The sequence below is a fragment of the Coenobita brevimanus genome, chromosome 110, assembly GCF_032717465.1.
Source record: "Coenobita brevimanus isolate Jiangsu-jjx chromosome 110, ASM3271746v2, whole genome shotgun sequence".
Classification (NCBI taxonomy): Eukaryota; Metazoa; Arthropoda; class Malacostraca; order Decapoda; family Coenobitidae; genus Coenobita; species Coenobita brevimanus.
In genome coordinates, this window is record NC_137063.1 from 41,071,851 (window position 1) to 41,089,845 (window position 17,995).

The 17,995-nt window shown below is 44.4% G+C and overlaps 1 protein-coding gene across 1 annotated transcript in view; it reads right to left on the reverse strand.

The window, feature by feature from the left end:
• The window catches only part of CdGAPr (GTPase-activating protein CdGAPr), a 350,099-nt gene that overhangs the window by 152,072 nt on the left and 180,032 nt on the right, over positions 1-17,995 (reverse strand). The window lies entirely within an intron of this gene.

A 17,995-nucleotide genomic window follows, 5' to 3' on the forward strand; every position in this document is an offset into this window, starting at 1 on the left:
CTCGTCAGCTTATGAGGCAATTTAGTGTCTCTTCCCTACCTGTACATTTCTGCACATGGTTCATTAATGTCATCTTGTCTTATCTGGAAAAGATACAAGTGACAAGGAAATATTTGCATTTAGTATATCTACTATGATAACGTTTTCTTTATATTTAATCCTTGCTTCCACCCGATGACTATACTCCACTTGTAGGGAATTTTTCGAACTGGTGGGGTTAGAAATAGCCTTCGTTCGCCCCTTCACTAAAAGAAATCCTCCCTAAGCTGAGCCAAATCTTCCCTTATTAAAATAAAACTGTCATCGAACAGAATGGATTAAATGTAAGACACAGCTCGAAGAAAGGGGTACTAAGGAGCCTGCAAAGACAACGAGTGCGTCCCATACAGGTAATAAATACTGATGGAAGCGTCAAGGCAAGAGAGGGGTTGCCAAGGTAAGCAGGTGACACACATCTTGATTTATGCCAATCTGAAGTGCGACCATCCAAGACCATCAACTTTATATTATTAACTTTCTCTCTCTCTCTCTCTCTCTCTCTCTCTCTCTCTCGTGTGTGTGTGTGTGTGTGTGTGTGTGTGTGAACCAGGCAAGGCAGGCTGGCAAAGAACATTGATAGTTAACAAAATCTTGAGAGCGAATATACGTAAAACTGTTATGAAGCTTTCTAAGCCCCATGAAAGGATATGAAACATGTAAAATAAACAACAGTCAAAGTGTAAGAGGGTACAGTGGATACATGAGGTGAATGTGGATGAGCTAAAGACTGGAGTGAAGGCGAGCAAGGGCGTGTGGGGTCTGGAGCTGGGTGGAATGTTGTTGTTGTGCTGGGATAAGAAAGCGTGACGGGTACACATTATTAACTCCAAGTACATCATCACAAACAAAATCACAGACACAAGCAAGAAAAGCCTTATATTCTATTACTTTTGTTTTTTGTTTTATTTTATGAGACTTCAAGTTGAATAGTACAACTACCATGCCAAACTAGCAGCAATATATATATATATATATATATATATATATATATATATATATATATATATAAAGAGAGAGAGAGAGAGAGAGAGAGAGAGAGAGGGATAGATAGACACAGGCAGATAGATAGATAGATTTTAAGTTTATTTACTATATATAATAAAAATATTAATTTTACGTTTATTTACTCAATTACTTGCCCACAAAAATTTGCGTAACTAACTAATAGCCTTTCCATCACAAACTTATGTTACTGTGCCCACAATGGCCACTTCTGACCAGAAAGTCGAAAAAATTATATTCGCATACTTCGCGTGTCGCAATCTCCAACGATTTCGCGCTGTCGCATTGCTCGCGATTGCCAATCTTTCTTCTGACACTCCCTGGACTCACCCCGACCTAATGTAAACAGAATTACATTGATATCAATTATATACAGCTCTCGTGAAAGAAAAGAACAAACGCCCAGACACACACACATACACAGCTTGATTTTATTATTTAGTTTGCAGCCAGTGACAATATATACAAGTCTTTAATCTAGCATCCTAATCTAAAAGGGGTTAACACGCTGACTCTGGCTGCTCCTGAGGGGCGCCGACAAGCCTTATCTAGGCAGGAGTGAGACGTAGGCACAAGGGAGAGACAGCCTAATCCTTACCTCGCTAAGCTTCTAAATAATGCAGGTCTTACTCCACAGCAGCGCGCCTTGAGCTGCACTTGACAGGGAAGGGCTTACCGTCCCCAAGCAAGCAGCACGACCAGAGCGGGGCTCGAACTCAGGTCACTTGACTTGGGAGTCGTGTGTGTGTGTGTGTGTGTGTGTGTGTGTGTGTGTGTGTGTGTGTGTGTGTGTGTGTGTGTGTGTGTGTGTGTGTCGAAGTGAAGCAAGGAGGAAATCAAGTAAGACGAACCAGGGTTAAAAACACAGGAAGAGACTTAGACAAACATGTGAAAGTTCCACGATAAAGAATGTGTGAGGAGTAAGGTCGCCAGACTCGTGCGAAAAGGGGGGGGGGGAGAGAGAGAGAGAGAGAGAGAGACGAACGAGGGCAGGAAAAACGAAACACTGACGTCTCTTATAAATCAAATTATAGCGAGGAAATAATTAACCCATGGCGATCTCTCTCTCTCTCTCTCTCTCTCTCTCTCTCTCTCTCTCTCTCTCTCTCTCAAGCCGATCAGACACGTGAGAAATGGTGAGGTGCATTTTGTTCGTGAGAAAGAGAGAGGGCAAAGTGAAGGGCAGAGGAAATGTGAATCAAAATGAAACATGATGACTCTCTTTTAACAGAAGATATTTATCGATTCATGCCATATTTTTTCTCTCTCTCTCTCTCTCTCTCTCTCTCTCTCTCTCTCTCTCTTACACACACACACACACACACCCTGGATGATTATAATGCAATTATATAGGACATAAATCATTTATACTGTACGATTATGTGCAATCATCTTTCCATGTCCAATGTGGCAGGAGATAAATACCCGGTAGTTCTCTTTCTCTCTCTCTCTCTCTCTCTCTCTCTCTCTCTCTCTCTCTCTCTCTCTCTCTCTCTCACACACACACACACACACACAAACAAAACAAACTTCTCAACAAACTCATAACTCCACACTGAGGGAAGAGAAATATACATTACTGTTCCCTCCATGCACATCATCATCATCATCATCATCTGAGAGAGAGAGAGAGAGAGAGAAACACCGGACCTCCTAACTCAACAAACGCCCCCCTCTCACTGGCAGTCACAGTTCCCCCGTCAAGGCCTGTGAACCTGACCTTTCCCCTCCATGACCTCTGATGGAGAGGGGGGGGTGTAAGGTCAAGTGGTCACTGCCGGGTTCAGGCCATGTTGGGTCACGAATGTACACGCCCTCTCACCCACTCACATCAGATTCCCACTCGCCCACTCACATCAGATTCAGATTCTCACTCACCCACTGAATTCTCTACTCAATAACCTTAAAACACAACGAATGACCTAAATTCCCACTCAATCACCCTTTTAAATTCCCAGTCACCTGGACAGAATTTCTATTAAACATTTAAATTCGTACTAGATCATCCAATTAATTCCCACCCAATAACTTAATCAAAATCCCACTTACTCATCCTGTTAAATTTCACTCGATCAACCACCCATATTTCTACTAATTTCACTTATCAAATATCCACTCCATCACCCAGTCAACTTTTCAATCATTTACTCAGATTCCCACTCAATCACCCAATCAAATTCCCACTCAAATACCCAATCAAATTACGGCTCAATTTCCCAAAGTCCCACTCAATTATCCAATCAAGTTACTACTCAATAATCTAATCATATTCCCGCTCAATCGCCCAATCAAATTCCCACTCAATTACACAATGAGATTCCCACTCAAGTACTCCATCAAATTCCCACTCAGTTACTCAATCATATACCCACTCAATCCTATTCCCCCTCACCCAACAAGACACCTGTAATCACCAACGTGTGGAACGCCAGTGAATATTTTTGCATCACTTTTTCTTTTTCCAACCCTTTCGCTCCAATGGAAGCAACTGCAAACTTTTAGGCCACCATCTGATGATTTTATTTAGTGGAGAGAAATAATCCTAAGGGTCTAGTATTATTCACCCGTCAGTGTTACCTCAGACGCTCATTCAGTCAACCTCCTTAAAATTAATATTATTTTTCTTTATTCTAGCTTCAGCCAGATGGGGGAAACCTCTCGTATTATAAGGGTAAAAAATAAATAAATAAATATACATACCCACTGCCACTCCTCTGCTTTAGCGTCCCTGGGTACCACTTACACTCCACCACTCTCAAAAAGGTATCCCTATTCTTATACCACCTTGCTCACTCACCAACCTATTTTCGCACCGCCTGGCCCACTCACCAACCTATTCTTCTACCACCTCAACCACTCACGCACATTCCATTCATTGTATATCATCATCATCATCATCACAACCCACCTCCCGCTAGCCCGAAACAGCCCTTACCCCCACTCACCTACCTATTATTACACCACACCACCCACTCATCGTTTTATTTCTCTTCCCACTGTTAATACATAGTGTGGGCAGAATCCAGAAAGAGGAAAGAGGGGAAAGCTAGATAACATGTATTCGCAGTATCAATCACTCATTCTAACATCGACCAAAAGATCTCCCCTCTCATTCGCCCACTCACATCCCACTCGCTGTGATACGTCGTTATCATGCCTATCAGAAGCAAGATTAAAATAGAGACTTTGTCATAATAACAGAATGAGTTAAAATTCTAATATTTCCCTCTCTCTCTCTCTCTCCCACGTAATAAACCTAACAAACTGTTCACTGGCTTCCCCCACCTTCACTCGCCCACTCAGTCAGATAACAAGTTGCCCACTCACCTCCCACTCGCCATGTCCTAAGTCTTTATATGACTTTCACATTTTTGCTAATACTTGGTCTCTCTTACGTATTTAAAACTCCCACTCACTCTAAACTAGATCACACGGAACGGCTCCACTCCCCCCTCGCTCACTAACAGTCTACTACTAAGCCAATCGTTCATTCACATCCCACTCATTCTGTCAAATTATTCACAGCCCACTCACACTCACAACTCACTCACACTCTCACCCCACTTACACGCCACTCATACATTCGCAACCCAGTCTCACTCACACCCACTCACAATCACAACCACTCACATCCACATTCAACTCACACTCATATTTGTACCTCTCTCTCTCTCCTCTCTCTCTCTCTCCCCCCAACATATCCGTACTCACACCCACTCGCCTACACATATACCCACTCACACCCCACTCGCCCACCCACCCAGCCACTGCACGCCCTTCGTACTGTCCTTTCTCTATGTATCACTGCCATTGTCTCACTTTCACACACCACCTACTCCTCCATCACTGTCGCACGTTCTTACCAATACACTCACTCACGCTCTGACCTCTACCTCAACTCTCTTTCACTTTCCCTCACTTACTTTCTGTTCTTATCTCATTTTTCTCTCAATAACTGATACTCTCTCACTTTCTCCACCTCACAACTTGTTCCACTCTCACTCTCTCTAAATCACTTTCTGATGCTCTCTCACTTTCTCTCGTTCTCGCTTTGTCAAACTCACTATCTGTTTTTGACTTACTTTTCCAATTCCTGCCCCGCTTTCTCTAACTCACTTTCTGCTCGTATCTCACTCTAACTCACTTTGGTATCTTTGGCACAGGCTGAAGCGACGCCTAATATTGGGCGTTTGTCACAAGAGCTTTCGCTAAGTCAATAAAGTCTCTCTCTCTCTCTCTCTCTCTCTATCTATCTATCTATCTCTCTCTCTCTCTCTCTCTCTACGAATCAAGCCTTTACTTTCCTTCTAACAATAAAATCTTCCCTCTCTATCTTTGTCAGCCAGTATCTATTTATCTACCCTCTCTCTCTCTCTCTCTCTCTCTCTCTCTCTCTCTCATCACCTTGTAACAGTAGAGTCGATAAGAGGAGGAAATTCTCTTCAGCGGAGCAACATAGACAGGGTTATAAGTCCATTTCACAGCCACGCCCACCAGCTCGTCGCCACAGTAACTGGTCCTCGCGTGGGTGCAGCACAGCTGCGGTGGGCGTGGGCGGACGAGAATGGGCGGGGGAGGACCTGGCATGTCACTGGTCAGGCGAGCATGCAACACCGTCAACATACACATTCATCACTGTATCACACTACCAGTAAACTTCATCACTATCAACATATACTTTATCACCATAGCAACACCGTCGTCATAGCAACGTGTCTGACCGTAATAAAGTCGCACTCAACATCAATACCACAGAACAGAATTTTTGTAACACCTCTGGCATATTAACACCATCGCAATGCCAGTACCGTAACAGTACTATTATCAGAATGTCAATGTTTTTATATAATGTCCTCGTATCAGCACGACAACAACAATCCACAAACATCAGTACCGTGGATTCATAATACCACTAAAATCAAACCATTATCACGGCTCCAATATCATCATGAAACACCGCACCACAGCTCCAGTTCCATTAATGTCACACTCCATCTAAAACTCCTAACGCCATCAAAACCTCGCCTCGCACGGCCACACTAACACCACAACACCATCAACAGCACCGTCACACCATCATCCCAACACCATCAAAACATCTTCACGGAATCACTATTATCCTCACCATCACGATACCATCACTTTAACCCTTCAATGAAACAAAGTATTTTACCTTTAATCTTGATGTCTCCAAACGATTTTATTCTGCTTTAGGACAGACTTTTCGAATTGGTAAGGTTAGATCCAGACTTAACTAACTCTTTATTCTGTGGGATCTTTACTAAGTTCAATTAAACCCTCTGAAAAAAGGTAAGAAGAGACAAGCAAACAATGACGCCACCGGATTCAATGGGGTGATAAAAACACTATCACCAAAACAAAACACCAACACGAGTAAATTTCCATCACACCATCCACACGAAAACGCCCATCACCAAAACACCACAACACCAACACGACCAATATACCACCACACCAACCCAACGAAAACACCAATACATCAAATCACCACCACACCACCTCCACCACAACATGCTCACCCCTCACACCATCCCCACCACCATATCAACATCATCTCCCTATATTCGGCCGTCGAGTTTATTCTGTCTTATTTTATTGACCTTAACCTCTGACCGGAACCCCTCCAACCATATAAGCAGAGAAACTTTCGTGCTGGGGTCTCGCGTGGGAATTTCAATTTTCACTCGCCTCTCAAAATGCTTCTTTCTCTTTTTCTCATTCTTCCCTGCATCACCTCATTCTCTATTTCTCATACTTTTTATTTATCTCTTCTCATTCTTTATATCTGTAAACTGTCTGTGGGTTTTCAAAATTCTTCTTCCTCTCCATCTGCATCATCCTGTTCTCTTTTTTTTCATCGTATCTCGGTTTCCTCTCCATCACTTTTCAACTTTTTTCCCCCTTTTTTTTGTCTTTTCTTCATTTTCCTCATCTTCCTCACCTTTTCTATTCCTCCCCACATTTTCTAATTTTTTTCCCTATTCTTCATTTTTTTTAAATTCCCCTCATTCTTCTCTCCCTCAACCATCCTTCTCTCCTCTTCTCATTTTATTCTTTCACTGTGCGTTTTGTCTTCTTTTCTCATCTTCCCAACTGCTCATCCTCCTCCACGCCTCATCGTCCCTATCTTCCTTTACACTTCAACCCTCTCCTCATACTTCACACCACTGTTCATCTTTCTATCAATCCCCATTTTCTCCTGTTCTCCACTCTCACCTCACCCTTTATATCACTATCTATCTTTTAATCTATCCTAATATTCCCCTACCATTTCATTTCCATCCTCGCCAGTGTTACGACTAGACAGAAATTTCCTTCCCTCTCGCAAGCCCCAAGGAAAAGAAAGTCTGGGAAACTGCAGCAAACTTTTCATCCTTCAGAGCCGTCATTTCAGTCCCCCTCCCCCCTCTCAGTTTATGGGAAACTCTCAAACTATTCCCTTCCATCAACAGTGTCACGGCCGTACTATTAAACTTACAGCGCGTGGGTGTGGACAAGCGCTCAATTTCTGACATTACTGGAACACACGATGGAAAATGAAATATTCTGACCAATCCACCAACTACTAAATGTGATACGTAGTGCAATTTTTTCATAGGTGTATTGAAACTGACAATTTAATCTATTCAATACAATGGTCTTTTTCATAATATTCTTGCTGTTAACAGACGATTTTGTTCAGCTTAGAATTATCGAGAAGGAGTAAAATACAGGTTTCATTAATCCCTCTGTTACCCAAGATCCTTCCTACTTCGGATAAGATCGTCTGGGGATTTGCAAGAATGGAATACAAAAATGCGCCATTGGAGTGAAGATGTTAAATTAAGGACTCCCATACACCTTCGTGCGCTCAGCTGATATAATACGGTCGACTGTCTCCGTTACTCCTACCTCTAAATATACTAAACTCCCCCTTTATTCTCCTCTCCCCCTACTCCCCAACAAGAAGGCTGACCGGCGCACCCAACCCCTTAAATGGCTGAATATTTCTCTAACCGCAGGAGGGAGAGGGGGAGGGGGCCAACACACCCAGCCTCAGACGGGGTCAAAGGGGTTGTGTAGTGACCTCTGTTGTTACGTCATAGGGGAGGACGAGGGAAAGAGGAGGAGGAGGTGAAAGAAAGATGGGTGTGCAAGGAGACATGAAATGGATAAGGGATAATGAAGAAGGAAATGGAAGCGAAGCAAGCAAGAGTCAAGAGCAGTGAAGAAGACAGAAGAAGGAAATATGGAAGTATAAAAACAAATGCAAAGACAACACAGAAGGAAGGAGGAGAGACTGAGGAAGAATGGAGAGAAGAAGAAAGGGAGAAGAGGAAGGACAGGATAATATGGGTGATAGAAATGGAGAGGAAGAAGAATAAATACAAAAAATCAACGGGAAGAAGTGTTGAATGGAGGAGGAAATAACAAAGGAAGGAAGATAGGGAAACATATGTGACAGGAACAACGGATAAACAAAGAACACAATGGACGAGGATATAAGACTCGGAAAGATGGTTGAAATGAGGCGTGGATACATAAACAATGGGAAAAGGAAAAGAAGGGAATTGAGGGAAAACAATAAAAAAAAAAAGGGGGGGGGGGAAGAATAAAATAAAAAAATATATAACCAGCAGAAAAAAAGGGAGACAGAGGTGAAGAAGAAGGGATGGAATAAGAAAAGGGAGAAACTTGGGAGAACAGGGGAAACGAACCCTTTTAGGCCGTAAAACCTGTATGTCACCGCTCTCCCCCACTTCACAAGACTCAGTCAGACCCTCTCTAATCCACCCTGCTCTGTTCCTTTCCTCTTACAACCTCTGGTCTTCGTAATGCCAAGGTCTACCCCTCTCCTCCTCCCCTGCTGTCTTCCCCCCTCTCCTCTCCTGCTGCCTCCCCCTCTCCTCCCCTCCTGTCTCCCCCTCTCCTCCCCTCCTGTCTCTCCCTCTCCTCCCCTGCTTGCCCGTCTCTCCTCCGCCAGTGCTGTCATCAGCTTCGGAGACTTTCTAGCACTTCTTCCTCATCAGTAATTTCTGCCTGTGTCATTCATATTATCTTGTACGTTACTAATGCAAACTCTGTCGATAATAAGAAGCTGTAAAAGAATGGTATGACGCAGTAAGCAAAATCAATGACGAGAGTACGAATCCTTATTTTCCCTAAGCATCTCATCGGCATCTTCTTTAATCCTCTCCGGCTCATAACTTTTCCCATCCCATTTCTCTCTTCCATCATCATTTATCTCCTCCTTCTTCTTCTTCTCCGTCTTAGTCCGTACCTCTGTTTTCTTTTTATCTTTTTTAATCTCTTCAGCTCGAGAATGCCATTTCCATTTTTCTGAAAGAGCCAGACAACTTCATCACAGGAGGGATTATTTCAGGTTTACTTGTGCATTTTTTTTTTTTCCTCCACAGTTTCTCTCTAATTTCTTCCTCCCTCCTCATTCTCCTCCAAATCAACAAATTTCTCTTCTCTTCTTTTATGATCTCTCATTATCTTCTCGTCTCTAGTGTTTGTATACTTTCTTTCAAGTCCTCATGCCTCTTTTACTCACCACGATTTTCTTCTCAACCAATCATGTTTCGCTTTCACTGGTTTGCTGTTCATGCTCCACTTTCCCTTTTCCGCAACAGCATGTTCACTCTCACTCCTCATCACTCCACATTCAACTACTCCACAACCACCTTGACCCTCATTCCCCTTCCTAACCCTCACTAATTCCTCACCCCTTCACATCCATCTTCACCTCACAAAAATATTCATTCCTATTCCATACGTATCCTCACTCATTTCTCATTCCTCATCCTATCACACACCCTTATTTATCATTCCCCACCTCTCAATATAGAGCTTTATTCCTCACTCCACACGGACCCTTACTTCTCGTCATTCCCCATCCATCCCAGCTCCTCGCTCATTCCTCCCCCGTCCACTGACATTCCCACATCTCATCTCCACCCCCCTTCACCCCTCCCCATCCATCACTGCTCATCCCCACAACCCTCTCATATTACAGACCCCCCCGGCGACTCTAATCATCTGATGTCAACCAAACACTTCAAGCAACACACACACACACACACTCACACACACACACACACACACTTTCCCTCACTAAATCTGCACATGAATTCTGCCCTATCACTTCGCAATTTATCCTCCAAGGCTTCACTCCTTGCGCCAGTACCTGCCTAAAATCGCCTCGCCCATGGTACACTACAGCCTGGGACAAAACCACGTTATTCTCATTGCACTCTTGTCGCCTTCAGAGGATTTTATTCCGCTCAGGGATTTTTCAACTGGAGGGGTATGACACAGAATTCATTAACACTTTCATTACCAGCTATCCTTTCGTAGGCTGAATAATATCTGCTGGAGGTGGACTAATAATAATAATAAAAAAAAAGAAAGTCACTGAATTGCTGGGGTTTAAAAGGCTGGCCATATATCGCTAATGTCTACAGCAAAACTGGGAAGGTTGTCGATTCCCTAACTGTACCATCTCACCTATGCACACCTAAGCTTGTCAAATCCAGGTAACGAGTGGAATACATGCCATGACTCTCGTTTCTATGCGTACACCTGGCTATGGGATCCGAACAGCGAAGGAAATGTGTAATCCCTCTGCTTAACAGGTACGTGTCTTGTGGTGTGGTATTCCTAGTTAAGTGCAGACTAATCTGTTACCGCGGAGCTGTCAGGTGGCACTGTACTGCTGTGGGGTGAAGTTATGGATGTAGGTGGCACTGGTGTGTTTGAAACTGTACCTGTATCTTAACCTTCCTTGGGAGCACTGAAGTGCTTAAGTGTGTGTTGGTATGGCAACTCTGCTATGGAGTGTTAAAGTGTCTGTGTGTGGTTTGAGTGTGTGCTGGCATCGTAACTTCAGCAGGGTGTAACGCAGTACAGATATATAGAGTTTCTAGGGTGTAGGTGCGTTTGGGTAAAAACTTTGCCAATTCTGCTGTGCCGGTAAATAGTGTATTCCTCAAGATATACTGTATTGGAATAATATCTTCATCGGGGTGAACTACTGTACTACATTACGTAACAGCTTTCTCAAAAGCAGTGTTTGGAGATGTGACAGTACAATAACTTCCACACTGCACTGCTGTCTTGACATAAACACCTCCTCAGGGTGTAGTGGTGTGTCTGAGGCAAAGACGGTACAGTAACATCCACTCATGTTAATGCTGTGTTGGTACCGTATAACTTCCGCAGGGTGCACTGCAGTGTTTGAGGGTGTACTGCTGTGTTGGCATACCAGCTTCTTCGGGGTGTACCGCTGTGTTTGATGGCATCTTAGAGCGATAACTAGGGCAGCGTGTTGTGCGGATGTGGGTGCAGGAACTTGACTGCCACACAACACCACGATGTTAACCGAGGCCGAGTGTCGAAGCTCTCAAAGGGGAAGTTGGGTCGGATTTCAAGGGTTTATGACTCTGTACTGGGGGTGTGTTGGTATAATAAATTCTAAAGGTGTATGGCTCTGTCTGAGGGCGTAACAGTACAGCAACTTTCGTAGGGTGTACTGATGTTTTTGAGGGTGTACCGGTATCGTCAATTCAGTAGTGTGTATTGCTGTGTTCTGAAGGTGTTTATGTACTGTTTTCGTAGGATATATTGATGTGTTTGAGGGTGTTTTGGTAAAGTCATTTACAGTATGTAGTGACGAATTTGGGGGTGTATTAGTATAGACATTCTGCAAGGTGCATTGAAGTGTTTGAAAGTGTATTCGTATGGCCACTTTAACGGGGTGTAATGGTGGCCACTTCTGTAGGGTGTATTGATGTGTTAAAGGTAAATCGGTATATTCACTTTTATAGGGTGAACTGATGTGCTTGAGGGTATAGTAGTAGTCAAGTCATTCTGCAGGGTATATCACTATCTACTGCTATGTTAATATGGCAACTTTCCCGAGGGTTGTGGGAAGTGTAGGTGTGGGTGCGAGAACCAAGAGCCGCCACACAGCACCACAAAGTTAGCCGAGGCGAGTGTCGCGGCTCTCAAAGGGGAAGTTGGGTCGAGTTTCCAGGCATCACATTCCTCAGATACCACAGGATCGGTGCTGCTCTCCCCCGCACCAACACCATTATCACCACTATCACCACCAAAACACCCACGTTATACTTGTTACACGTCACTCATCATCACCATTAACAGTATCAAGTATCACCACTACATATCACCCTCAATATCACCACAACACACCAATATCATCACTAAGCATCACCACCATACTACTCACAATACCACCTCTAGACACCACTCATTACCTAACGCAGCATTTTCATCAGTAAGGATTACCATCACTCATCACCCAAGACATCACCACTTCACGCCACTCACATCAACGTAAACATCACTAATAGCATCATCAGTAAGCATCACCAGGTTTCATTATCACATTAATATTCTCCTCCCTTCCCCATCCCCATCACTAACTGTCATTACCATCGCCACAACTGTTACAAGGGCATCACCATCACGTACACTGTTATCACCGCCATGACCATTATCTTCACCACCACAATTCATGCTGTCAATACCTTCACTAACTTTGCTACTACTTTCTCCTCGTCACCGCCACAAACAACAACTCCACGACTTCCACAAGTGCCTTAATTATAATTAGTCTCAGCACAATTATCAACCACAAGACTATTACCAATGCCAGAACTATCTCCATCACCAAACGTGCACCTTCACATCGCCTCTACATTATACAGTACGTTCATCAAGGTCATCGCCAGTGCACTATGAAGTAACTACCATCCACAATCACCATACCAAGTCACCGTCACAACCAGTGCAAAGATCAATACCATTATCACCACCACCATGATAGAAAATCACCACCACATCACATCACCATCACCACCATTGACACGGCACCAAATCATTATCACCACAACCCTCGCACCGTTATGGAACTTCAATCAACCGCCATCACAACATCAAATCACCAACACCACCATTATCACGACACCAGATCACTGTCACCATAACCCTCGCACCACTATGGCACTTCCACCGGCGCGCCAGTCCTCCAGCACGGGCACCAGGCACCACCAGACTGGCACTGTTAGCGGCTAGCACCCTGATTGGCACCTTGGCACCGGTAGGCAGCAGGTGGGACCACCAGGCTCAATCGGCACACGCCCCTATACCATATTCATGACCTGACTACTTGACGCCTCACCTGCATGTGCACACACACACACACACACAAACACACACACACACACACTGTCAAACATGCAACAAACCTCTTAACTTTCCTACTCTCTCTCTCTCTCTCTCACACACACACACACACACACACACACACACACACACACACACACACACACACACACACACACACGCATATGAAAACAGACATCTCATGTAACAACCTCTTAACCCATCCACTCTCTCTCTCTCTCTCTCTCTCTCTCTCATACACACACACAAGCATATGAAAACAGACAGACATCTCATGTAACAACCTCTTAACCCTTCCGCTTCCTCTCTCTCTCTCTCGACGCAAACGCATCTTAATGGTATACTGAAGGACCGATAAAAGTGAAGATAGGAATGTGCGCGCGCGCACACACGGGGGGGGGGGGAGAGAGAGAGAGAGAGAGAGAGAGAGTGTGTGTGTGTGTGTGTAGACATGTGACACGACATCAAAGTAGGTATGAACTAAACGCACTACCAAATAACAGCAGCTAAGGGGGTGTCCTGAGTAGGCTGTAAGTGAGTACTGAGATAAAGGAGCAGGAGAAGTGCCAATGACTGAGGTGCGTGGTAAGAGTGAGTGATTTGTGAGCGAGTGGGAGAGAGGAGACGAAGAACGTAAACAGGTGGCAGTATGAGTGATTATGACATCCGTGGTATGGAACTCAAAGCCTGACAAAGGACGCCAGAACGTAAACTTAATAACACTCAGAAAGAATGATTTAGGATAATGTCGAGTCACTTGGATCAGAGCCAGCTTGGGGTGTAATGGAAGACAAAAACAGAAGACACTAATTACCAGTTAACCTTCTCATTTTTTTTTTATGTGTTCGACTCTGGACATAGGTTTAACAGCCCTTTCTCTTAGGCCCAGCAGTCCTCTTACGGCCATATACCTACACATGCCACATCTTCGGCACTAATACCCACCGTTCATACTGAATATAAGCTAGGGCAGTGTCATTCAGGACTGGGAGGGGGGGGGGTTATGGCATGTCGGTGGGCCTTGTGGAAAATCAGTAAAGACAGTTTCTGCGAAATTCAAATAATCAAATATTCCCTATCTCAGCTTAGGATCGAACTCGCGTCGTTTCAGACAACAAATGACCTCTCTAACCAACAAACGACCTCTCTAACCACTCGGCTAACACAGACAACATTATTCAACTTAGAGAGCCGTAGAGGTCTCATTACTAAAATGCAAAAATGTTTAAACTTAAGTACTCGTAATATCCTTCCTAGAAGATAACACGTGGACTACTACGGTAAGAGCGTGGAAATCCAGAGATGGTGTTTGAGAAAGATATTGGCAGATTTGGGTGTAATGGGGAATATACCCGAAAGGTCAGAGTGGAGAAAGCTGGGAAAGACCAAGACCCTGCTACTCGACCCTACTACAGGCTGAGGGACGACGACGATGACAACAATTATGCTGATGGTAATGGAGGATAGTGAGAACGCTTGCCGTATGCAGTAGGTAAGAATGACTGACAATTTGTGAGGATATGAAAAAGAATAAGAATGCAGGAGGGTAAGAGGACGAGGAATGCGTGAGGAATGTGAGAATGAGCAAGGATGAGAGAAGTGAGTGAAGAAAAAGGGAGTGAGGATTAACGAATGACTGAAGATAAGAATGAGTTAAGATATGCGAATGAGTAAGACAAACAGATGCTCCAAGAATGAGCTAGATCTGTGAGTTAAGTGTCAGTGTCAGTGGGGTGCGACGGTTGACTCACAAACTCGCACTCAAATAGGCAGAAAAATAAACAGTGACTCCTAAAATACACGTGGATGGGTGTGGGGGAAGGAGAGGGAGTGGGCGAGAGGGAAGGAAAAGGAAAAGTAGAATGAAGAGGAAAGAGAGGGGTAGGGGAAAGGGGGAGGAAGAGGGGAGGGTGGGGGAGGGAGCGAGGGGAAGAAGAAAGATGGAGTTGGGCGTACAGTGAGAGAGGAAAAAGAAATGAAGAAAATTATGAGCAGGCGGAGAGAGGAATAAGAGGAAAAAAAAGGAAGTGGGGCGTGAAGGCAGGGAGGAAGTAGTAAAGGGGAAGAGAAGTGAGTGATAAGGCAAAGGAAAAGAATGTGAGAGGCGAAGGGAGGGAAGGAGTGCCAGTGGGGGTGGTAAAGGGGAGGGGGGGACTGGGCCTACCACGACGGTGTTTTGGCAGCCAGTCCCCCCTTCCCCCACACACACCTACACACCCTCCCCATTCTCCTAATCATCAACTTGGGGTACACCCGTGACTCACTTCACACACACACACACACACACACACACACACACACACACACACACACACACACACACACACACACACACACAACAAACTTAGCACACAGATACCACAAGTATTCTACTACGTCACACATACTAACTCCTATCATTCGAATACCTATACCGCAATACACATGTCTCTCTCTCGCTCTCTCTCTCTCTCTCTCTCTCTCTCTCTCACACACACACACACACACACACACACACACACACACACACACACACACACACACCCTACTAGTTACCTACCCATCTCTGAATAAGAGTTTGAAAGCTTCCCTACACCTTTCCCTAGCGAGTTGATTTTCACATAACTCCTAAGTTATCTTGGATGTTATTTATATGTCTTGACCTCTTCAGTTCCATGACGTATTTCATAGTTTTGCTATCTCCATACAAGTTTATTTAACTCAGTACAACATCTTCGAACCGTGTGTTACCCACAGGTCTTCTGGTCCGTTCAGTTCAAAAGGGGTTTCCAAAGTTAAAAATTCAATCATCCAGGGGAAAGAAAATAAAAACGTCCTCGTAGTGAAGGGATGTGGTCAATATCGACAATGTGCATATCAGTAATTGACGAGAATATTAATAAACCAAAATATATGAAGAAGAATTGTGGCAAAGATGACGTGGCCTCTCCACAAGAATACAGTCTAAGCCGTATTCATGCTGGCGTGGAAGATTTCTCAGCACCTACTCCATTGTGATTTGTTTTTTGTATTACACTCTGACATTCTCTTAATGTCACTCACAGTGTATCTTTTCGATACCGACACAGTTTGCATCAACAACGTATACAAAGGATGCTAAGGTGTAATACGGATATTAAACCCCTGACGTAGGTGAGTTACGAAATCTCCAAAACCCGAGAAAAACATAACCCTTGGGAAGTTCCTCTTGTTGATCTCGGAGATTTCGTAACGCCTCTTTCACAGCGACTGATTTGCATATCAGGCCTTAATTAACATCTTGTCTGTCCCTGATGCAAAGTGAATCGATATTAAACATAACAGAGAACAAGGTGCAGGATGGAACGTACATAGTTAACCCCTGTAAGTCCGTGACGTATTTTACTGTTTATTCGTGCGACCTTCAGACGATTTAATTTAGTTTACGAAAGGCTTCTTGTAGAGAAAAGGTAAATGAAAGTTGTAACTGACCTCTCCAGTCCGAGTAATTTTGACTAAACATAACATGAATATGTTTTGAGTAGTGGGTCACCAGACTGAAGGAGCTAAGAAACAAGCTCTGGGATGTAGCCTTCGCCAACCAGAATACGGCTCTTGGCGCTATAACGTACCAAAACATGGGCGGCAGCAGTTCTCCATAGTTCAGACAGGTGCTGCGAAGGCCGTCAAAACAAACAACGCCTTCTCCCTCTCCATCTCTCCTTAGTGCAAGAACCTACATGAGTCAGCTCAAGGGGAGGAAGATGAGCATCGTTTATGAGTCTCCCTTGAACTCCTTCAGTATGAGGTCTTTCCCAAGCTGAACAAGATCTTTTGGCAGCATGAATCTATCCATCACCCAGTTCTCTACAGCCTTATCAGGAGTATAGCAGCCATAAGATAAAACGAAAATATATCATCCTGCTTTACCGATTAGCTGCTACGATATCTTTCAGCACAAGAAAAGTGTCCTGAGTTTGCCAGACTATAAATGCCTGGGTGAGACTGACACGGAGCATCCAGCGAAGAAAACAAGGTACCACGACCGGAAGGACAGGATGGACACAACGACAAGACTTACGACACCGAGACAGGACACAGACACCAGGACAGGGCATAAATCACCAAGGCAGGAAGATGTAGGACAGGGTATAATTCACCACGGCAGGAAGGTGTAAGACATAAGGAACCACGACAGGGTGCAAATCATCAGAGCGGGAAGGACGCCCAAACATGACACAAGACACCACGAACAACCCCAGAACATCAAGACAGGAAGAATACTAACACAAGAGCACAAGAAACGTCACAAAGATAGAGGATATTTCGTTACGACAGGGCATATAGCACCGAGGCAAACAAGGACACCAAAACCAGACCCCAAGACAAGAAAGGTCACCAAGATAGGACACCCGGACAGGACATCAAACAGCAGACCCGACCCTAGGACCTTCTGTGACCTGAGAGGGGTGATGGGTGACCTGGAAGAAAAACACCTCACCCTCACCCCAAACCAATCATCCTCAGCCCACAGTTTCCGGGGTTGAGGGTGAGGAGGGAGGAGTTGTGGGGAAAAGGGAGGGGTGAGAGAAGAAGAGGAAATTGTAGGACTGGGGGAAGGAGGGATGAAGGGAGAAAAGGGTGGGGAGGAGAATTACAGGAGGGAGGTGTATGAGAGGGCAGTATGGCTCAGGGCGGGGAGATATGGTAGAAGTGAAGGGAGGTATTGAAGAGTGAAGGATGACGGGAAGTATAAGTGTGGGAGGAGTGCGAGTCCTTAATTTGG